Source organism: Schistocerca piceifrons, chromosome 6 (assembly GCF_021461385.2).
Source record: "Schistocerca piceifrons isolate TAMUIC-IGC-003096 chromosome 6, iqSchPice1.1, whole genome shotgun sequence".
Lineage (NCBI taxonomy): Eukaryota > Metazoa > Arthropoda > Insecta > Orthoptera > Acrididae > Schistocerca > Schistocerca piceifrons.
Window position 1 is genome coordinate 572,223,840 of NC_060143.1, and position 25,201 is coordinate 572,249,040.

The following is a 25,201-nucleotide window of genomic DNA, read 5'->3' on the forward strand; positions in this document are numbered from 1 at the left end:
GTTAACCAGGGACCTAGAAACGACGGAGAAGCTCCGTCCCCGCCACAGTTGCAGTGGTCCACAACCCCACGACGACTACCGCAGTCCACTTCACCCCTCCGCCGCACCACACCGAACCCAGGATTATTGTGCGGTTCGGTCCCCAGTGGACCCCTCCCCCACCCCCCCCCCCCCAGGGAACGTCTCACACCAGACGAGGGTAACCCCTATGTTTGCGCGGTAGAGTAATGGTGATGTACGCGTACGTGGAAAAACTTGTTTGCGCAGCAATCGCCGACATAGTGTAACTGAGGCGGAATGAGGGTAACCAGCCCGCATTCGCCGAGGCAGATGGAAAACCGCCTAAAAACCATCCACAGACTGGCCGGCTCACCGGACCTCGACACAAATCCGCCGGGCGGATTCGTGCCGGGGACCAGGCGCTCCTTCCCACTCCAGAAAGCCGTGCGTTAGACCGCGCGGCCAACCGGGCTTGCCACCCGATGATTAGTGTTTGAAGAATGCTCAGCTTATCAGTCACGGGCGTAGCTAGCGTATCTTGGAGAGTGCAACGGTCGGCATACCTCTTCCTGTAGCAATGCCCAGTTTACTACTCGCAGCTGCGCAACTGTCCCCAAAACGTAATTATCCCGAGGGATATCAGTCCCTGAGGTCCCAGTATTTCGACCAGCACAGTTTCTCATCCACAGAATGGAAATATTTATCGGAAGCTCGTACAACACTGCGTTCGCTTTGCAGCATAATAGTTCTATTCTTAATACATTTCATGTAGCTGGCCGTTGGAGTGACGATCCATTGGAGAGTGAGAGACTTCGCAGACAGATTCCTGGAGAGCCGCTACTGGCGCAATAGGGAATAGTCTGGCAAGGCATTACCAGTTCCAGAATTTGCCTTTCAACCAAGGGAAAGCTCCCGCAAACTTAGGCCAGAACAGGGAGATTTGGAACTCTTTTTAATCTAATTCTGGGACTATGCATCACATACAGAAAAAAATTAAAAATTCATAGAAATCCTATGCCTGTATAGCTGCGTATTTTGATGTACGTATAACGTCCATTACTTGTTCGACATGTGGAGAGCGCCTATCCTGTGCCTCTCGTTTTTCCGTGTTTGACCAAACGGTGCACTTGCATAGTTTTTCCAACAAAATACAGGTACAGTCGCAACTGGAAAAGTACCAGGTGGCAGTTTAGGCGCCACGCGCTGATAACTGAGATTACAGCCACGTGATACTCATTACTGAACTGATCTGACTGGCATTCGCAAACACAGTAGAGACGGAACCACCTGACATCTTGCGTAACCATGGTACAAGAGTTATCTTTCACGACTGCCTTGAAAAACAAACATGGCTTAGAGGCGATTTGCTTCAGGTTCCACTGGTTGCAGTTTGTGTCACAAGTCTGATCATTTTCGTACGAAAACCTGTGAACACAAACAGAAAATCTCCATTAACCGGTTATTTGAGGGGCTCTATATAAAAATATTATTTCATAATTTCATTTTTGTGTGTAATCATTTTGTTCCGAACATTTTAATACGATAAAACGGCATTCTTCTTACATTAATCCTACGTTTCTGGCATCGCTACCTGAAAGTTAAGTTTTCAACTTCGATGTCCAGGAGCTTACTCAGTACCAGAACTGAGTCTCTTTACCGTGGTCTTGAAACGTACAGTGGATTTTTATTGCTGCCACAGAAATAGGTACTGTTCGAGGCGGCGGTGACAGCTGAGTCGTGTGAAGGCTGCCTTTCTACTGTAAAGCGCAGCCCGCCGCCTGTGGCGTCGTTTCACTGTACGAGCGGCAGCCAACACTGTCGGCTCGCCCTTCTTGCAGCAGCGACCTGTTTTCCTCGTGACGTCACTGTCGTGACCAGCTACCGTGACGTGACGAGGTGTTTGTTGCATTTAGTCTCCGGACACTCCGCTTGCTTTACGTCTGTGAAGTAAAACTGAATATCTGACGTACTGGATTCCTCATTGTTTCCAAGAAATTCGTGATATGTATGCGTACCAGTAGCGGGAAACAAAGGCGATTGTGTCGAGCTAAACATCTTAGTAACCAAAGCTGTACCACAAAGCTATTAAATATGTTTCGTGTTTCGAGGTCTGAAAGTGGTGTTTCAGCTGCGGAAAAAAACAAAAAAACTCTATCACTAGACTGATACTAGTTTGTAAATTGAAAGCGTTTGCCTTCTCCTCGAGTGACCTAACATAGACGTAAGGCATTTAAATGAAGAATATGTATGATAATGCCCCCCACCCGCCATGAACCATGGACCTTGCCGTTGGTGGGGAGGCTTGCGTGCTTCAGCGATACAGATAGCCGTACCGTACGTGCAACCACAACGGAGGGGTATCTGTTGAGAGGCCAGACAAACGTGTGGTGCCTGAAGAGGGGCAGCAGCCTTTTCAGTAGTTGCAAGGGCAACAGTCTGGATGATTGACTGATCTGGCCTTGTAACAATAACCAAAACGGCCTTGCTGTACTGGTACTGCGAACGGCTGAAAGCAAGGGGAAACTACAGCCGTAATTTTTCCCGAGGGCATGCAGCTTTACTATGTGGATTGGCTATGACAAGGAAAGCGTTCATGAAGAAGAGAAATTTGTTAACATCGAGTATAGAGTTAAGTGTCAGGAAGTCTTTTCTGAAAGTAGTTGTATGGAGTGTAGCCATGTATGGAAGTGAAACATGGACGATAAATAGTTAAGACAAGAAGAGTATAGAAGCTTTCGAAATGTGGTGCTCCAGAAGAATGCTGAAGATTAAATGGGTAGATCACGTAAGTAATGAGGAGGTACTGAGTAGAATTGGGCAGGAGAAGAATTTGTGGCAAAACCTGGGTGAAAGAAGGGATCGGCTGGAAGGACACTTTCTGAGGCATCAAGGGCTTACCAATTTAGTTCTGGAGGTAAGCGTGGAGGATAAAAATTGTAGAGGTAGACAAAGAGATGAACACACCAAGCAGATTCAGAAAGATGTAGGTTGAAGTAGTTAGTTGCTCGGAGACACAGAAGTTCGCACTGGATACAGTAGCATGGAGAGCTACATTAAATCAGTCTCTGGACTGAAGACCACTGCAGCAACAATATGATAATGGTCCATTAGAAGTAGAAGCAAAATAGCCGTTAATAGACTAGTTTATTTAAGAAACGCAGGATCCCTAGTTTGACAGCCACTGCCAGCTAACGACCCATTCAGACTTTTCCATGTGTTCGGGTCACCAATGTTACTTCTGCATGGCAGGATGTCACAGTGATCTTCTCTTAGCTCTTGGAATCAGTTAACACCTCCTTTCTCCTTTCCGACTACATATCGCCCCTCATCAATTTCCTTTTCATTAGAGTTTCCATTACGTCCGTTCCCTGATCCACTGGGTTGTTATAGTGTCTCTGCAATCAATTTCCAAGGTCCGTTTCTTCGTTGCTAGCTAACCAACCCAGTTCACGGATTCCTTTCGCATTTTAATTCTTACTGCCGCAGTAAATACTAGACACCCTTTTCAGGCCACAGTAAACTTATTTACTGAAACCAAAGTACTCTGACCATCTCTGCTAGTCAAAGATATCCGACAACTACCGCGACACAGAAGAATACACTGCTTGGAAATTGTTAAGGAAAAACTAACACTTGCTAAGGAACAACTGCCTATTGATACGGAACAATCTACAATTACTACGAAGCACACGTGCAAAGATAGTAAAAGGAGATATTAAGGGCGCGACATATTAACTACAGCAAAGCCTGTACACGAACGCTCTGAATGCTGTCGTGAGATCATGTAGTACGGTTTCTGACGAAGGTCGTTGTGGAACCGACTAGTGCGACATTCCGTGTTGTACAGCAACATATCTGCAAGACATCATTTGAGTGCTTACGATAGTGGGCTAGCAATTGGACGGCTCGAAAGCTGGTCCAACTGTCACTAGTGTGGCCACAGTAATAGATGTGTCCAAAAGTACCCTTTCGATATTTTGAAAGACCGCTGAAGGTGTAAATGCTGTGCGAAAGCATGTCAGTGGTTATACATGGACCACCACACCGCAAGAGGATCGGTATGTATGCTTAGTGGGGAAGAGGAACTGACACCTCACTCCCAGGCAGATCTCGTATTACGCACAATGGCCATACACTGTGCGAGGTACCGTTACAACAGAGCGGCATTGCAGCGAGGATACTTTGTATCATTTCCATTTGTTTATGGGTGCGGTAAGTCCCGACTTTCTGCTTATGGACGACAGTGTCCGCCCACACACGACCGCTGAGGTGTCGGACACACTGGACGGTGAAGATATTGAATGTATGGAACGGCTTGCGTACTCCCCGGGGGCCGGCCGAAGTGGCCGTGCGGTTAAAGGCGCTGCAGTCTGGAACCGCAAGACCGCTACGGTCGCAGGTTCGAATCCTGCCTCGGGCATGGATGTTTGTGATGTCCTTAGGTTAGTTAGGTTTAACTAGTTCTAAGTTCTAGGGGACTAATGACCTCAGCAGTTGAGTCCCATAGTGCTCAGAGCCATTTGAACCATTCGTACTCCCCGGATCTGAACCCTATACGGCATACTTGGGATGCTTTTGGCAGACCGGTTTCTCAACTAACACCCCCTCCCCGAACCATGCAAGATGTGAAAACTACCTTGAGAGATATGTGGGACAATAGCCCCCAAGGATTCCTCAACAGCTAGGAACAAAACGTGCATCAGTGCCCCAGGAGGGCATATTTCTTATCGAGAGTCTGATCTCGATCTTTGAGAGTCTAATCTGTGTCAGAGATGAACGTTATTTACGACTGTTGGTTAGGTTAGTGTTGTTTAACGTCCCGTCGACAACGAGGTCATTAGAGACGGAGCGCAAGCTCGGGTTAGGGAAGGATGGGGAAGGAAATCGGCCGTGCCCTTTCAAAGGAACCATCCCGGCATTTGCCTGAAACGATTTAGGGAAATCACGGAAAACCTAAATCAGGATGGCTGGAGACGGGATTGAACCGTCGTCCTCCCGAATGCGAGTCCAGTGTGCTAACCACTGCGCCACCTCGCTCGGTACGTCTGTTGTATAACTTTCCCACATTGTACTATTTTCCGTTATAAATAAACCACTCTACCACTATTACGTATCTACTGTGTTTTCTGTCGATGCCTGTGATTATTATTCCTGTCCAACAATCTCTCGGTTCCCTAGAATTTGTCAAGAAGTGTGTGTAAATATCTCAATTGGTTCTATAACTTTATAGTTCATGAAAACGCATATACTCCTGTATGAGATATTCATGTTTCAGTTGAAGTGTAAAGATTGACCATTAAAACACTAGGCTCCGTAACTGGTACCATCACACGTATTGCCAATAAATTCCGGTCGATTTAAAGCGTGTACACATTTTTCGCGCTTAACGTCGTCTTTCGACTAGCTTGATGCTGCCCTCCGTTTCTTACTTCACTGGCCTAATTTTGTCATCTGTACCTAGGTATTTTAGCCGACATACACCAGTATCTGTTTCTGGTTATTCTTGTCTCTTTTTAACCAGTATTATCTATTTCTCCTCCAGTGGTCCTTCCAGCGCTATTCCCTTCTTCTGGTGATTCTCTTCCAAGCCTTTAGTAAGCTACTCTTTCTAACACATCTTTATTTCGCACTAGATCTGTCCAGCCAATTTTTAACATTCTTCGATAGTATCACATTCAAAATCCTTTCAGCTTATCCGTCTCCGGGTTTCCAATGGTCCACTTCTCATTTCCGTACAACGCTGTGCTCCAGACACACGCTTTCAGAAACTTGTTCCTCATTTCCATATGTACCGGATGCCACTCGAACGTGGTTACTGAAGAAACTTTTCCCCGGGCCTACCAACTTCTTCCTTACTTCGACAATCGTGGCTATTCTTGCTTCCCAGATAAAATTCTTTCACGCCTTGTTCCCGGTTTCGATGACAAGCAAATCGTTACTCCATTTTCCGCACCAAGTGTGTTGCCCACACTTATCTACAAATCTCGTGGTCTAATGGCTAGCGTTGCTACCTCTGGATCACGGAGTCCCGGCTTCGATTCCCGGCCGGATTGGGTATTTTCTCTGCCTGAGGACTGGGTGTTTATGTTTTCCTCATCATTTAATCATCCTCATCATTCGTGACAGTGGCTAGAATGGACTGTGAAAAAAAAGACTTTGAAAAAATTGTGACTTTTTACGGGCGCTGATGACCGCGTAGTTGAGCGCCCCATAAACCAAAAATCACCACCACCACCACCACCACCACTTCTCTACAGGTCCAAGTGTTCCTTATACCCGGCCACACTGTGTGTTCCAAAATTTTCTTTCACTTCATTGATTGCATCTTCGACGTAAGTTAAAAAGCCTACTTGCCCTTCTAACGATGAACTTGTCTTTGTTTACGATCCACTTTTCTTACTCCACTTGGATTGTGTACGTTTTGATGTTGTGGATTATTCGTCTGTCTTCGTTTCTAGCTCTAGTATTTTAAGGACTACGAATGTCTTATTCATACATATTTTGTCGACAGCTTTCTTTAGGACCACAAACGTTAGGAAGGTATCTGTATCCTGCTTCAATCTGCCTCCCATTATGTAGCGCAGTGTCAGAATTCGTTCTGTCGTTCCTTTTCCCTTCCTGAAACGTAACTTATCTTCCTCTAGCAGAGCTTCATTTTCTTTCCTACTCGTCTCTATATTATATTGTTCAACAGTTTACGATCATAAATTTATCCGCACGTGCCTTCCTCGGTATTGGGATGGTAAGTTACCCGATTCACATATTTTCAACGGAGGTGACCTAGCTCCTTCACCTCCGGTAAATTTCAGCAACTCCAAAGATATATAACCGAAAACAACAATGTGGTGCCGCGCGGGATTAGCCGAGCGGTGTAAGGCGCTGCAGTCATGGACGAGTGGTCTAGGGCGTTGCAGTCATGGACTGTGCGGCTGGTCCCGGCGGAGATTAGAGTCCTCCCTCGGGCATGGGTGTGTGTGCTTGTCCTTAGGATAATTTAGGTTAAGTAGTGTGTAAGCTTAGGGACTGATGACCTTAGCAGTTAAGCATTTCACACACATTTGAACATTTTGAACAAAGTCGTAATTGTAGGTCCTCCTTGATGCAAAGCACTTTAGTTATTTATGTATCCCCCAAACTAGTTTCGGCGACAAATATAGCCATCATCAGTGGGTGCTTTAATTCTGAAACATGCAGAAATAGCATAGTTATAAAGCATTAGAACTCCTGTTTACTTTTTAAATATTGCTTTCTGTGATTACTTTCACAATATCTTATGTATTACACTTTACAGCAGGATTTTAAGGTTGTTGTCGCTGTTTGCAGTATATTTTCTGTTGCCGTTTTTCTCGACATACATCATGTCCTCTGCAACTACTTTGAGCGGCTGTTAGTAAAAAATACGAAAATGTCAAATTATGTGTGTCAGTATGTACAGTTCGGATTGCGGTACTGTTGTGGATACAGTTTTGATGTGTACTAGACTGTTACATAGTTTATCGTGTACTCACATTCGTTGGATGGCTTGCAGTTACTTTTATACACAGAAAAACGTAACTTTCGCACTTCGTTCATGATCCAAAACATCAAGCCACTTGCATCAAGGCGGACCTACAGTTCCCATATTGTAATTGTATGCAAACGCGTACCAATGGAACAGTTCCGACTTCTCCTGACTACTTCGAGCTCATGTCGTTCAGTTTTGTGTCAAATTCGGACTGCGTCATTGGACTACCAATTTATTTTACTCCTCCTGCTCCTCCTCCTCCTCCTCCTCCTCCTCCTCCTCCTCCTCCTCCATCACATTTGGGGACACTTCCCTGCATCATATCGTGGACATTAATCACTGGTTCCTAGCCAATTCTTTGTCACTAAACTTTGAATAAACACACTACATGCAGTTCAGAACTTGTAAGGGGTGTCCCACGAGTATATGCCTAACATACGATGACAAGCAGATAGAAGAAGTGGACAGTGTTAAATTCTTGGGATTACAGCTTGATAATAAATTCAACTGGGAGGAGCACACCACAGAACTGCTGAAGCGTCTTAACAAATCTCTATTTCTAATGCGAATTGTGTCAGACAGAGGGGATATAAAAATGAAAAAGCTGGCATACTATGCTTACTTTCATTCCATAATGTCATATGGGATTATTTTTTGGGGCAATTCATCAAGCCAAGCTTAAGTTTTCCGGGCACAAAAACGTGCAGTAAGAGTTATGTGGTGTGAACTCAAGAACATCTTGCAGAAGCCTGTTTAGGGAACTACGAATACTAATTTTTGCTTCCAAATACACTTGTTCCTTAATGAAATTTGTCATTAAAAATGTTGTGGGTTGGCAGGAGAGCCAACACCCTATTACTAGAGGAAGCCGGAAGGCACGCGTTTTAGCTCACGCAGGCTGGCGTGAGGTGTGGAACAGGACAAGGAAATTAGAATTTAGAACAACGGACGTAGCTGGTGGAATACTTAACTTTAATCCATTAATGATGAGCGTCACTCTTGACGGAACATGATTACAGTATAAATAGTAACTGGTAATGGCGCCTTGCCAGGTCGTAGCAAATGACGTAGCTGAAGGCTATGCTAACTATCGTCTCGGCAAATGAGAGCGTATTTTGTCAGTGAACCATCGCCAGCAAAGTCGGTTGTACAACTGGGCGAGTGCTAGGAAGTCTCTCTAGACCTGCCGTGTGGCGGCGCTCGGTCTGCAATCACTGATAGTGGCGAGACGCGGGTCCGACGTATACTAACGGACCGCGGCCGATTTAAAGGCTACCACCTAGCAAATGTGGTGTCTGGCGGTGACACCACAAAAAATATATCACTTTTTCAAACCAACAGCTCAATTCATGGAATCAATACTAGAAATAAGAATAATCTTCACAAGGATTTAAAGTCACTTAGTCTTGTACAAAAAGGTGTGCATTATTCAGAAACACACATTTTCAATAACTTGCCAGCAGCCATAAAAAGCTTAACAACCAATGAAATTCAGTTTAAGAGAAGCCTAAAGGATTTATTGGTGGCCAACTACTCCTACTCCATTGATCAATTTCATATATATATATATATATATATATATATAACTTCTGCACAATTTCGGTGCAGTAATGTGTTCACTGTAAATAAGTGTGTGTGGGTGTGTGTGTGTAAATACAATCTAACTTCTGCACCAGTTCAGTGCAGTAATCTGTTCATTGTAAATAAGTATTTAGTAATTTTATTACACGTTTATTACCTTATAAATAAATAAAAAACTTTTTTATTTTAAATTCAGTGCATTAGTATTTGTAAAATGATTCTTTCATATAGCGTTTATTAAAAATTGATGACCATGCCACTTGGGACCTGTGGAATGGTACATTAGCTTATTTGTTTGAGTTGTAAAAATTTGTCATGTATTTTTGTTTTTCTGACATGTTCTACATCCTGGAGAACCTCCTCACTACGGAGCAATTGGAATGAAAGTAAATCTAATCTAATCTAATGTAATCGACGTACTACTCCCATTTGTTGTGCATTTAATTTGCACATAACTTTATGCAGTTAGCAACGAAATCTTTAATAGCTCTTCTAAGAGCATTTGTCAATGGTCACCTGTGGATGTGGATAAATTGGCATGTCACTCGACGGCCCCAAATGGGATGATTCTGCGAGAATGTCATTAGAGAAATTCGTAATTAATAATGTGTTTGGTAGTACACAGGAGAGTTCTCCGCCCACATTGGATAGTGTATTGTGAAAACGGCGACCCCTCCCCTCCCGTCCCATCCCATCGCCATGTGCTCCCTCCATAAAGCTGCTGAGGGCTGCCACGTGGGTATAACGGTGCACGCGGCAGATGCGCCGGCGACCTCCTTCCTGCAAGCAGAAGAGTATGGCGCGCCCTCGTGCGGGTCCTGCACCGTTCCGTCACTTCCGGGACCAGCGGCGCAGGGAAGTCGGAAATCGGTACACTGCAGTACGCTCTTCGCAAGGCTGGGCTCGTGGCTAGGTCACAAGAAACCTCCCTGCGTGTACAAGGTCAATTACTGGCTGAACAATGCAGGCTGCAATGTGTTCGGTTCATGACCTAAGTTTACGTTATCTTGTGTGAAATCTAAACATTACCGAACCACAGATTTCTGAGAGCGCACACTCTGATTTGTTTGATATCAGACACACTAAATACGTTTAATCGTGTGGACATGTAAGGGTGAATCTAATATATACGTTCAGCTCTGTTTTACGTGCTCACCAAATTATACCAATAACCAATATTTACTTGAAAGCCAGGAAGGGGTACAGATAGTTCACATTAATTTAACGGGTTTTATGCGGGAGAGATCCTATACACATCTGGTATGTTCTTTGATAACATGAAACAGTTTATTCTCACAATTGTAAGGTAAAAATAGTTACTTGCACTTCTGCATGTCAGTGGTATTGTAAGCCCAATTCATTCCAGTAACTATAATTGTGCGCTAAAAGAATTGGCATTCTGCAGGGGACACCGAGTAAATCTGTATTTTTTTATTTAGGCCTGAATCTGGTTTTGAGTCACTACTGTTTGAAATTACTTTACATTCATTATTACACACACAGTGGTACTTTAAAGTGTAGCCACAATGCCAGACTTTACTCACTTCTTACAAGAGATACGCATGTTCCTCCTGTTTATTGTTTTTATTGGCTTTAGGGACATGCCCGTACAGCCACCTGAATAGCGTAATATCAGCTATAAAGTTGCGAACGTAAAAATAACACAATACCCAGACCCCCGGCGGAAAAACTCTCCGACGTGCACGGGAATCGAACCCGGGCCCTTCGATTAGCAATACTTTGCGCAGACCGCAGCTGTTTGTAACCTGAAACATCACAGCCATGCTCGTTTGTAAGTAACTGTGGTGTTTTGTTACTTGCAAAATAAAACACCTAGGGCGTTGACAGTGAAAATTATTGGTTTGTTGCATGTTAGGACATGCATTTACAAAATCAAACATTGAACCCGCGGACTACACATTCGAGTACAAGATAAGTATTAGTAAGCATTTTGCAGGGAGTCATTGCGGGCACATTCGGCGTTTGCCAGATACGTTAGACATGTGTTTAGAAACGTGTCGGGGATGGTCTGAGATGTATCACACAATAGTTGGGTTACTATTGATTTCGTTATCGGTAACTTTGACGTAAACATAGTCTTTACAGATGTTTTTGACATATCTGGATATAAATAATGTAGCAAAATCAGTAGAACTCGAGAGTAGAAAACTCATCTGTACTCAAAGTTCGGTGAAAAAATTACCACCGCTAAAAAGTGGTGTTTTTACGTACGGCTCCGGGAGGAATTTAAAGTGGTAAATTTCTTCTAGTGCCTCGTCTTAGGGCTGCGTGCGAGAACCTTTATTTATGATCCGTTCGAACGGTTTGTGTATTCCTAAGACGAAACGCTGAACTAACCGCGTTCTGCGACTGCAGGTGCGCGCCTAGAGGTCTCACAGGAACGCGTAAGAGCCTCTTGCATGGCACTCTGATCGACAAGTTCACGCGATAACATTCCAGCCGATGCTTTCAGTCGGAAACAAGCTGCGGAGAGCGCGCGTTGACGGCTTCCAGCATTCCGTGCTCGCAGCGAAGCCGGTGTCAGCCATGACACGTGCACACACTCAGTGTTCCTCGATTCTGAAGTGAGTGTCTGTCACTGCCGCTAAACCACAAGGTCAGCACTCGACGATCCGTCGACGAAGTACACCACGACTTTCGCAGGATATCCTCAAGTCAACATACATCTTCTGTATTGCTTATGCCCGCTTCTGTGCAGTATCGGATTGTTTCGGTGTGCTCTGCCGAGTAGTGACGGAAAAGTTTCCGCTAGAGCGTAACTTGCTCGCTACGTGTGTTGCTTACTGTAACACAACCAAATGGCCTTCAGCACTGCGGCTGATAAGGCCTGTAGGCGCACACCTGAAGTCGCAGAACGCGGTTAGTTCAGCGTTTCGTCTGAAGAATACACAAACACGTCGAACGGATCGTAAATAAAGGTTCTCGCACGTAGCCCTAAGACGAGGCACTAGAAGAAATTTACCACTTTAAATTCCTCCCGGAGACGTACGTAAAAAGATCACGTTTCAGCGGTGGTAATTTTTTCACCAAACTTGGAGTACAGATGAGTCTTCTCTTACCTGTGGAGCTACTCTCGAGTTCTTCTGATTTTGCTACATTATTTCTATCCAGATATGTTAAAAATATCTGTAAAGACTATGTTTTAGTTTCAGTTACCGCAAACGAAATTAATACGTTTCTTCATTAACAGAAATCGTGTTCCGTACAACACTCATTACGTGACTAAAGGTAATTTCTTTTAGATTAAGTCCTTCTCCAAAGAGGGGTGGTGGCAGCTATCCGCATGCAAATACAGGTCGGTGTGAGTTTTCTTCCCGTATGGCACCCGGGGCCACGGCGTATACAGGAAGAAAACGCACACCGACCTGTATTTGCATGTGGATAGCTGCCACCATCCTTTGCAGATGAATGGGGTGCTAAAAGCACTGGTGCACAGGGCACGCACCATCTCTGATGCAGAGAGTCTGCCCCATGAGCTGGAACGCCCCAAAACTGTATTCCGGAAAAAACGGATACTCAGAATGGCAGATCAGGCGCGCTCTCCGCCCCACCTCTACAGTACAGCGTGTGGAGACGGAAGAAGTCACGGAGGAAGGGATAGCCACTGCCTATATACTGTATACTGGCGCTCTAAGGGGAAAGTAGGACGAATATCGAGGAAACACCGAGTAGGAATTGTCTTCTGCCCACCCAATGAAACACGAGCATTATTGGGAAGTGTCGAAGACGATCCCGGTTTGCGGAAGGCCAACTACCAGATCCCGTGTTAGTGTGGGAAGACTTATATTGAACAGTCAGTGCGCACCATCGAAGATCTTTGCCAAGAATATCAGAGGCACACTCGACGTACTCCAACAAGTCGGCGGTCGCAGAGCACTGTTAGTCCGAAAATCACGAAATGGACTATCAACATACCAGGCTCTTGGCACAGACATCTAAATACTGGGACGTCGTCGTTAGAGAGGCTATCGAAATTCCTACCAGAGACAGACTCATCAACCAAGATTCGGGCTATAAACTCAGCAAGGCATGAGAACCAGCATTGAGTCTAATTAAAAAGACTCTCAGCAAAGAAAACGAACGGGCGACCAGGGCGGATGAGGCAATTACAGCGACGCCACCACAGATGCCGACGCAAGTGTCTCAGCGACCGCCGACGCGCGGCCGCGGCCGCGGACCGCAGAGAGAACGCCTCGCAATGGGAGGGGATTTAAGACGGCATCCCGCCCTCAGGAGCTCAGTTCGTCAGCGCACCTGACGATGGCGACTGATCGCCGAAATATTGTGACCGTTGGACACTATGGACCGGCAGTACACATTCGAGCAAGAAATACGCTGGGAGAAACTGAAGAATCACAGTTCCTAAAGTGTTTCGGGAATTAGAAAAAGCACATTCATAAGTGTATAATATGTAATGCGAAATATTTTGAAGAGGATATCATTGCTGTAGATTAACAAATAAAGTTCTGCCCAAAAAATAAATATTAACATGTGAACGCACCTCGTATGTCAAGCTTTTTACGTAGAACTCCAGAATCGGCGTACGTGTTTCGAAGGAAATTTCAGCAGTGTTTAGAATAGCTATTGCGCACATGTTTTAAGCAATATGTCTCTAATCAGGTGAATAACACCCTAGATAGAGATTTAGTGACAGAATACATTGAAATGCTGCTGTTCCACAAGCATCAAATGTTTTACGTGATTGAATCGCATTCTGCTAGCGAAAAGTTACTTAATTTTACCATGAAGTTCTTAAATTATTACTGATTTTGTACCACTAGTGATAATGGTACTTATTACTTTGGACCACATGTGACTGTATTTGTCTTGGAAAACTGTTTAACACTTTTACTACTACTACGTAGTGCATTTCTATGAAAAGAAACTCTATTGTGTATGAGCAGAGTCAGGCTTGAAACGACACACAACGTATTTTTTAAGAAATTATTCATTGCATGTTCACATAGATCGTATTTTAGATGTCAACATTAACAGTGTCACTGTCGTTATCGTCGTCGTCACTTTCTAAGTTAATAATTATGGCGTTCAGTATGTCTTCAATAATCCCACCCTTAACCCAGTACTGTCTTTCAAGTTTCTCCACGTGGAGGCAGCATGCACTCCAGTCATCTTGAGTTATAGTTTCAAAACCTGTAACAATTGGGACAAGTGTGTATGTATGCTTTTTTTCGGTTATTGCAAAATTTAGTTTGGAATAAAAAATGGAAGCTCAGAAAATGGCTACATACCTTGTTTCACCAAGTACAGCAAATTTGTTGTGCAAATATTTCCAAGAATATTTCTTCCTCTGACGAAATTTTTGAGTTTTGCCCCCGCCATTTCAATTTGATTTAAATCAGAGTTGTATGGCGGAATTGCAGAACAGTGTGTCCATGAGCTTCAAGTATTTTATTGGTTCCAAATACATTGTCTTCCGGCTTATGTTGTTTAATTAAATCAAATAATTCTGTTTTTCTTTTTGACAAATCAGTTACCACCTTACTATTTAATAACCACTCAATCATTTCCCTTTTTTGGAGGACCTAGTAGGAGCTGTGTTATGCTCCTTGTTGCGATATGAAGAGTTGTCCATAACAATAATACAGTTCGGTGGCAAATTCGGTATTACTTTAGTCGATATTCAAACTGAAAAATTTTCGTAGTTCATTTGCCCATGGTAGTCTCCTGTTGCACATCCCGCTTTATAAATCAACTGTGCGTTGGGTAAGAACCCATCTTTTGATCCAATATTGACTACTATAATCCTATTGCTTTCGCTAACATTGTCCATAATGCCTTCAACGCCAGGGCCCTGCCAACATTTTCTTTAAATAATGTTGTTGTCCACCCAAGTTTCATCAATATAAAAAAAATTTCTGTCTAGCTTCATTAATTTCGTCCCTTGGATCAGGTACTTACACCGTCAGTCATTTATATCCGTTCTCTCTACCAGAATCTTTCGTTTACTTATTGATCTTTTGCAGGTAAATCCGATTTCGCCCAGCGTCTTGTGTAAAACATCTTTCTGTCAAGGAAGATGTATTTGTTTCACGGCAGTAAGGAATTTCCGTAATGCCGGCACTATTTTTTGGTTTATGTAAATGTCCTCCATCGATTATCGAATGACCAATTTTATGAAATCCTTCGTGGAGATTCCAGTAAACCATGCCGGTTATTTTCGTGTTCCTTACTTATGCGTCCTATTGTGGCGAGGCTGACGCTTGTATAAATTGCAGCCCTTTGATTGGGACTGGTAATATTAGCCAACAGTTCCTTCTGTGTCGCCTCCTTAACAAACACTGTCATAACATTAGAGACGATCTAACGCCCGTTACTTCGCAAATACGTCCTCTTCTTCGTCTTCTGCACATTTTCTTGCAATGCAGGGCGATTACCCATCACTTCCGGATATCGAATTACATCAGTGAGTTATTCATTTATTCATTTCATTAACCGTACAGAGTAACCCACCGCCTTGACATGTAAGGTGGGTCGGATACTTCTAAATCCAACAGCAAACACTTCTCATTTTTAAATGCGAATATTTTAGGTTAGGCTCTACCGTGACTGTTACTGACATTAAATGAAACAACAAGTTTACTGCTCCCAGTCACTGTTTATTTATCTCCACGACGCGTTTCAAAGATTACATAGTATGACAGTATAAATCTGATGTGCTACGACAACGAAAGAAACCTGTTACCTCTGGAGATAGTGGCAAAAGTTCCTCCAAAAAATCGTAACACAGCACAGACACAAATGTCATATTAACAAATGTAAATCCAACTAATGATGGAGGTTTAAACCTTTGAAACTCGTCGTGGAGATAAATACACAGTGACTGGTAACAGCAAACTTGTTGTTTCATTTCACTTCTCATTATTACAATCTTATTGGTATACAGTTGTCAATGCTTTTTTAAATAATGTAAAGAACACAATATATAAAAATTTCTCTAAGGTTACAGCGAATTGAGTGCTTAACAATTGTTACAATGGTTCTATATAATTTGTTTCTGTCTAGTTGATGAGAATGTAATTTATATAATGCAAATGTCGAAGAAAAATAAAAAGAAATAAGTTACACAATGAGTGTGGTGAAAATAATTTGCAATATGTAGAAGGACGTGAGACTGTATCTGGATGTGTAATATAGCCTATGTAGCATGTTGGATGGTAATGGCCTATTTCTACCTATTTTAGCTGAGAAGGTCTCGCTAGAACCTCGAGCTATTCTCATCTGAAATGGATTGTGCTTATGTATGTTTACTGTGTTTGTGTGTATTGGTATATTACTGGGTGTGTTGCAAGTGAGGACAATACATGATATTCAGCAGCTGTTTGTTTTGTCCCATTGTTGGTAGTTGCGATATATTCTGTGTGATACCTTAGATACATACACCTGCTATTATACAGATTAAATATTGACTGAGCATTTGATACATGGAATACATGAATTTAAGCTTTACGTGAGAAGTATGAGTGAGTATACAAAGTTAACTGATTGACACTGGCAATTAAGATTCCACGAACAGAAACGGCGTATATCATTGCACGTCGATCTACACTGCTAGACAATGGGCAACTGATTTTGGGTTCCCCTGTAGGTCAGTGGCAGGGTTCTTCCGGGAAAGGCCCCTTCCCCCAACAAAATCGCTGCTAGCTCTTGATTTTTACCTGTAGACTATACAAAGTTAGAAATGTATGTACGTAACAGCAGTAAATTGAAACTGTATTTGCTGTATGATTTTATACTTTTTCAAGCGGCTAAAGAACGTTATCAGATTTATAATTTCCTAAACCAATTTCTAAATAGTGTGATCCACTTCCTGAATTTCACAATCATGGCACTCGCTTTCTCCAAAACTATCAGCAGACTCATGAACAATACATGCACCAGTGTTCGCCTCCATGTTTCGCAATAAAAAAGGGATGTAACTCGACAACAGCGTAGAGTTAAGTACTCTTTCAGCTACCCAACATCATCTTTTGATACAAAGGAAAAGTTTTAAAAAAATGTTTCAGAACCAGCAATAACGTGAAAAAGAACAGAGCTGTAGTGAAATGCAATTCAAAATACCAACCAAAAAGTGCAGTTCCGGCTTAGGGTGGCGCGGGGACCGTGTCACTCACCAACTGCGGAGCCGGTGATAAGGAACACGTATAACCTTTTTAACGTTGTTGTACATCCATATTTCACTAGTTTCAACACTAACAGATGCTACGTACACTGATTCCTTGAACCGTTGACTGAACAACGTTATCAACACACTAACAGTCGGTCACAATCCACTCTTTTTTTTCAGTCCTGTGTGAATAGAGCTAACAACTACGACTAATAAGTTTCTCGATCATAAAAAGGGCGATGTACGTACGGAAATAGACCAAGTGGGATCTCACTCTTGTATGCAACAGGAGTAAGATAATAATTTAGTTACTGTAATGTACAGTCAGTTATAATATCAGCCACGAAGCAGAACTGATAGTTTCACCGGTGTAGGTGTTAATGTGTGCATACTCTCTCGAAATTGATTGTAAATAATCGTACCTCAAGTAAATAAGGGCCATGTCTCACTTTATAAACCTAGAAGTTTAGACTTCTGTGTAGAACAAAATTTTACAATACGCTCCATGATTGATGGCTCAAAGCAAAACGTCACGACGCGTTGTTTGGGAAAGCCTGATCTACGTTGTGCTTACTGACCGAAGCTGGAACCGTAAAACTGCGACATGCGACAAGAGGAAATGTGAAGCCTTCGTCGTCTGAACAAGTGAAACAGTAACCCATGCACGAAAACTCAACGAATATTCGTTGTAGGTAGTAGACAAGGGTACTGTAAAGGTGCACTCTTTCTAAACGCAAAATTGGTGAAGTATAATATAAAATAGGGTCTCAGACTATCGCAAAACTGAATTCAAAGGAACAACCGTTAGACTTGGGGAGTAATCAGGATGTCAGAGTGTTTCGCTGTGCTTCCTAAGTGGTTTGATGCGAAACAAACGATTTCTAAGCGAACTTTGTTAGCAGTGTATGGGAAAAAAAACCTGGCGGCGATATTACGGCACAAAGTCGCACTAGTGCACGGCAGATCTTAGTAGAACTTGTAAACAAAACAGCTGTGCCAAGTTGTAACATTCGTGAGGAATTATGTTGAATTTATTCTGTAGAAATTAAAAACCATCAAAATTCTTTATCAGTGCTGTGTTACTTCCCGTGTTTTTTAAACTCTGCACCACCATTAGTGAAAAATCTTAAACAGCATTATTATATTTAATTCGAAACTGTTGACGGCCGAAATCAGCAGCGAAATACGGTGCCCGTAGCATGTGCTACATGTCCTTCGTCGATAATATTTAATTCTGATTGCTTACGCTTACGCTAGGAGTGCTAATGCGCCGTCAGTAGTGGCTATGAGGTGAACGGGACACGTAATAAACTATCCCACCGTTGGAGGAGCGTTTGACAAAATGGGTGTGAAAGAGGGGCGAGGTAACAGTTTTCGGCGCAGAGGGGCTAGACTTGCCTTCCGGTTGGTGATGGAGTTGCTGCAGAGGGAGAAGTAGTGGTGGTGATGCGCTTAGGAAGGCACGCCGCGGCCGGAACCCGCCGGGGACAGACCGGTCGCCCTCCACCTGGTGACGTCACGGCCGCAGCCGGAACTGACGCGGCTGGGCGCGCGGAGCAAGAGGTGCGCTCCTCGCTGTAACGACCGTGCGTGCACTCGCCGGGCCTCTCTCTTCTCTTATTTAAGAGTTTCGTAAGCAGAGCTGATAGAAGGCTAGAGTGTAGTACCACATTTCCTTTTCCATCTTGTTTCCGTCTCGTTGAGACTACTCTTGCTTCCTGTAGATACATAAAATTATTTAGAAGATTTGCGCCTATCACAGATAGACATGTTGAAAAAGCCGAAAAAATCGGAGAAATATAGGAAATTTTTTGAAGAATTTCGTACATAATTATTGATGGACGTACACATAGCAAAAGAATTGTTTGTTGATACAGATCCCAAAAGCGCAGCCAGCAGCTGTGGCCGAGCGGTTCTAGGCGCTTCAGTCCGGAACCGCGCGACTGCTAAGCTCGCAGTTCCGAATCCTGCCTCGGGCACGGATGTGTGTGATGTCCTTAGGTAAGTTAGGTTTAAGTAGTTCTAGGTTCTAGGGGACTGATGACGTCAGATGTTAAGTCCCATAGTGCTCAGAGCCATTTGAACCATTTGAACCAAAATCGCAGTGGTGTAGCTGCGCAATACTTAACTGTCCGGTGTACTCAGTTGATGGATAAAAGATACACATTATGTCGTAAATTTCATCACGTACCTTTAGTAAGTAAACTGCTACTGAGGCAATCTAATTCTTTAGATTTTTAAGATCACAGTGTATCCTATACTGCTAAAACTATTTTTTCTAACTCCATTTTACACAAAAAATGTGAACTACGTGGAGAGGAAAAATCTGATACGTAAGAGATTAGGTGAGTAGTTTGAATGGGAGAAGATCGATTGAGAGTGGGACAGTTCATGATAATTAGCACCAAAGGCCGGAGTAAGTTGGAATTTCGGAAGACTGGAGGTGCGTTTTGGTAATTCACTCAGCAAGCGTCGTTAAGAAGTTTTAATCGCATAACGAACTTACAAATGTTTCAAATGGCTCTGAGCACTATGGGACTTAACTCCTGAGGTCATCAGTCGCCTAGAACTTGGAACTGATTAAACCTAACTAACCTAAGGACATCACACACATCCATGCCCGAGGCAGGATTCGAACCTGCGACCGTAGCGGTCGCTCGGTTCGACTGTAGCGCCTAGAACCGCACGGACACTCCGGCCGGCATGAACTTACATGACATAGTGTCTCATTAACGGTACATGAGCAGTTGTGACAGTGTGTTGGATGGCACTAGCGTTTCGAGTGTTAGACCAGATTTTTATTATATTCAGTACTTCGGTGACGATAGAAGTCAACACGCCATTCTTACGGAACGAAATAGACGGGTGTATTGATTATTTCGGGAGTATCCCAAGACAGCGCTAAGAGGCTGCTGATGTTGACGATATGCATAAATATCCTGGCGGGTAACGTCGGCGGCTGGGTGGGAGTGCTGGCGGACGCTGCTGTTGACTACAGGAGAGTGAAAAAGACAGAAGGATGTAGCAAAAAGCGAGTAAACGTATAGAGGATATGAGATTTTCAGTGCGACTGGCAGCTGACCCTGAACGTCGATGTAGTGCGCATAAGTAGATGAACAGACCCGCTACCCATCGATTACATTACCGGAGACTAAAGTACTTACAAGCAACCATCCTCAACGACCTAAAGTGGAATGATCACACACGACTAATAGTAGGAGAAATAGATATAGTTTCACTGGGAGAACCTTATGGAAATGTAATTCACACACGAAAGAGATGGCTTCCAAAAAAGAACGGTTCAGCCGATTCTTGAGTATCGTTCGTCAGTCTGTAATTCTTACTAATTGGGGTTAATAAAAGAGATGTCGAAAATCGAACGAAGAGCAGCGCATTTCGTCACGGGACAGTTGTATTGTATGTTAACCGGGGACCTAGAAACGACGGAGAGACTCCGTCGCAGCCGCAGTGGTCCACGACCCCACGACGACTACCGTAGTCCACTTCACACCTCCGCCGCCCCACACAGAACCTAGGGTTATTGTGCGGTTCGGCCCCCGGTGTAATCTCCCCCCCCCCCAGGGAACGTCTCACACCAGACGAGTGTAACCCCTAAGTTTGCGTGGTAGAGTAATGGTGGTGTACGCGTACGTGGAGAACTTGTTTGCGCAGCAATCGCCGACAGAGTGTAAGGGGAACCAGCCCACATTCGCCGAGGTGGATGGATAACCGCCTAAAAAGCATCCACAGATTGGCCGTTTCAGCGGAAAGCCGGAAAGCACGGCCAGCCGGGCGGGCCTCCCGGGACCGTTTGGCGAGCGCGAGGGAGTTGCGGAGATGCTCAACAAAATCCAATGGCAGTCCTGCAAGGCGGACACAATGGACCACGGAGAGGCGCGCTGCTGGAATCACAACAGTGTATATCCCAACAAGTTTCAGGCAACGTACTACATTCTCCGACACAAATCTCACAAGCTGATCAGGATGACAAAGTCTGAGAAACTGTAGCTCATGTGGGTGTTTACCGATAATCGATCTTCCAGTGTGCCAGTCGGGAAATGAGAAGGGCAGGAGAAAATAAGTATCGTCCGTCGTAAGTCTAGTAAGGTGTGTGCTTTGAGTAAGAGGATGTCCTTAAAACGTCTGCGAGTAACTGGCTGAGGAAATTATCACGGTGCGTTGAGGTAGTGGAGAGCACAGGAAGTAATTCTGTCAGATCCTCCAGAGCACCCCGTCTCCACTATCGGGAAGTGGCAGGCTGTTGTCCAAACGAGACTGGCCAGAGGTGCTGGCTGAGCAGGAGGCTGGCCGCTGGTGCGGCAGCCAGTAGCCGGTAAGTAGCCGGTGGCTAGCTGGGCAGCGCCTGCCGTGACATTTGGCGAGGTGGGGGCGCGCGTGCCTGCAGCCCCGTGCCGGCGGCCACGCGTTCCCTGCGCGGCGCGTGACGGCAGCGCCGCGACTCCCAGCACGCTCAGCCGCCGGCAGCAGAGCCGTACCGACCCGACAAGACTAGGGAAACGCGTTTGGGTTTGTTTTAAGGAAACGGGTCATTCTTTTGCTTTTATCTGTAATGAAATGTTGACTGATATGTTACAATCATCATCATCATCATCATTTAAGACTGATTATGCCTTTCAGCGTTCAGTCTGGAGCATAGCCCCCCTTATACAGTTCCTCCATGATCCCCTATTCAGTGCTAACATTGGTGCCTCTTCTGATGTTAAACCTATTACTTCAAAATCATTCTTAACCGAATCCAGGTACCTTCTCCTCGGTCTGCCCCGACTCCTGCTACCCTCTACTGCTGAATCCATGAGTCTCTTGGGTAACTTTGCTTCTCCCATGCGTGTAACATGACCCCACCATCTAAGCCTGTTCGCCCTGACTGCTACATCTATAGAGTTCATTCCCAGTTTTTCTTTGATTTCCTCATTGAAGACACCCTCCTGCCATTGTTCCCATCTACTAGTACCTGCAATCATCCTAGCTACTTTGATATCCGTAACCTCAACCTTGTTGATAATGTAACCTGAATCCGCCCAGCTTTCGCTCCCATACAGCAAAGTTGGTCGAAAGATTGAACGGTGCACAGATAACTTAGTCTTGGTACTGACTTCCTTCTTGCAGAAGAGAGTAGATCGTAGCTGAGCGCTCACTGCATTAGCTTTGCTACACCTCGCTTCCACTTCTTTTACTGTGTTGCTATCCTGTGAGAATATGCATCCTAAGTACTTGAAACCGTCCACCTGTTCTAACTTTGTTCCTCCTATTTGGCACTCAATCCGTTTATATCTCTTTCCCACTGACATTACTTTCGTTTTGGAGATGCTAATCTTCATACCACAGTCCTTACATTTCTGATCTAGCTCTGAAATATTACTCTGCAAACTTTCAATCGAATCTGCCATCCGCATATGCAAGACTGCTTATTTTGTGTTCACACATCTTAATCTCACCCAGCTAGTCTATTGTTTTCAACATATGATCCATAAATAATATGAACAACAGTGGAGACAGGTTGCAGCCTTGTCTTACCCCTGAAACTACTCTGAACCATGAACTCAATTTACCGTCAACTCTAACTGCTGCCTGACTATCCATGTAAAGACCTTTAATTGCTTGCAAAAGTTTGCCTCCTATTGCATAATCTTGTAGAACAGACAATAATTTCCTCCTAGGAACCCGCTCATATGCCTTTTCTAGATCTATAAAGCATAGATACAATTCCCTGTTCCACTCATAAGACTTCTCCATTATTTGTCGTAAGCTAAAGATCTGGTCCTGACAACCTATAAGAGGCCTAAACCCACACTGATTTTCATCCAATTGGTCCTCAAATAATACTCGCACTTTCCTTTCAACAATACCTGAGAAGATTTTACCCACAACGCTGGTTAAAGAGATACCTCTGTAGTTGTTACAATCTTTTCTGTTTCCATGTTTAAAGATTGGTGTGATTACTGCTTTTGTCCAGTCTCATGGAACCTGTCCCGACTCCCAAGCCATTTCAGTTATCCTGTGTAGCCATTTAAGACCTGACATTCCACTGTATTTGATGAGTTCCGACTTCATTTCATCCACCCCAGCCGCTTTATTGCACTGCAATCTATTGACCATTTTTTCCACTTCCTCAAATGTGATCCTATTTCCATCATCATTCCTATCCCATCCTACCTCGAAATCTGAAACATTATTGATCGTATTTTCACCTACATTGAGCAACTCTTCAAAATATTCCCTCCATCTGCCCAAGGCATCCACAGGATTCACCAGCAGTTTTCCTGACCTGTCCAAAATGCTTGTCATTTCCTTCTTACCTCCCTTTCGAAGACTGCTAATTACACTCCAGAATGGTTTTCCAGCAGCTTGACCCATAGTCTCCAACCTGTTTCCAAAGTCTTCCCACGGTTTCTTCTTGGGTGCTGCAATTATCTGTTTGGCTTTGTTTCTTTCTTCAACATAACTTTCTCTGTCTACCTGGGTTCTGGTATGTAGCCATTTTTGATACGCCTTCTTTTTCCTTTTACAGGCTGCCTTGACTGTATCATTCCACCAAGCTGTTTTCTTCATCCTACTTTTACACATTACTGTTCCAAGACATTCTTTAGCCACTTCTAGTACTATGTCCCTGTACCTTGTCCATTCCTTTTCCAATGACTGTAATTGACTACATTCAACTAACTGGTACCTTTCTGAGATCGCTGTTATGTACTTGTGCCTGATTTCCTTATCCTGAAGTTTCTCCACTCTTATCCTCTTACATATGGACCTGACCTCTTGCACTTTTGGCCTCACAATCCCAATTTCACTGCAGATTAAATAATGATCAGTGTCATCAAAGAATCCCCTGAATACACGTGTATCCCTCTCAGCCTTCCTGAATTCCTGATCTGCTAGAATAAATTAAAAAAATAGATTTGGAAATCTTTTTATTGGAAGATACAAAAAGTTTGGTTTTTTGTAGTAAATAAATCAAAGAAGGGCTCTGAGCACTATGGGACTTAACTTCTGAGGTCATCAGTCCCCTAGAACTTAGAACTACTTAAACCTAACTAACCTAAGGACATCACACGCATCCATGCCCGAGGCAGGATTCGAACCTAAACAGATCAGTTGGATCGCATCGGTACAAACAAATAATGAAATTACAGTTGCGTTACATCGAAATACTGAAGGTCGTCTCCAAATCCGGACGGTAGCGTGTTTTCATCGTCCTGGGCCTTCCTCTTCTGGGTACATGCGAGACTGATTAGTTGAACAGATGATGACCTGATGGAACAAATTTAACAGTTGCAACTTCTTGTATCGTAAGCGCTTTGCTACTCTAGCCTTTGTAGATATGTAATTTCGGACGCTTAGTAGAAATGCCCGCAAACATGTTTCATTAGGTTTGAGGTCAATCACTTCATAGTCTTCCGTCTAGTCGACATTGTAACGCAAAATTGAAAAAATTTATTTTTCACTTTCGTGATATCTTCACGCTCTCTCCGAAGACAGTTTCGTAGTCTTTGCAGTTAATCTGATAGGCTTCCAAAATCTAGGAACTTGTTAGTCATATCTCCAACTGCGAAAGATTTACGCTTCCGAAAGCGACGCACGAGGCGAGAAGACACCTGTTCTCTTCTTTCGTACCTATTTGGTCTTTAAAAAGTTACACCAACTCCAAACTGTAAATCACAGTCATCATCAATATTTTGCACTTGGATCACTTCAGCTTTCGCAATAAATCAGAGATATAAATTGGAGCTATAACTATTCCAGTGTGATTTTTCACTTAGATCAGTATGGCACAATGTATTTTTCAAAGCAAGACTAGTTCTAAAGTGGGCCGCGCGGGATTAGCCGAGCGGTCTAGGGCGCTGCAGTCCTGGACTGTGCGGCTGGTCACGGCGGAGGTTAGAGTCCTCCCTCAGGGCATGGGTGTGTGTGTTTGTCCTTAGGATAATTTAGGTTGTGTGTAAGCTGAGGGA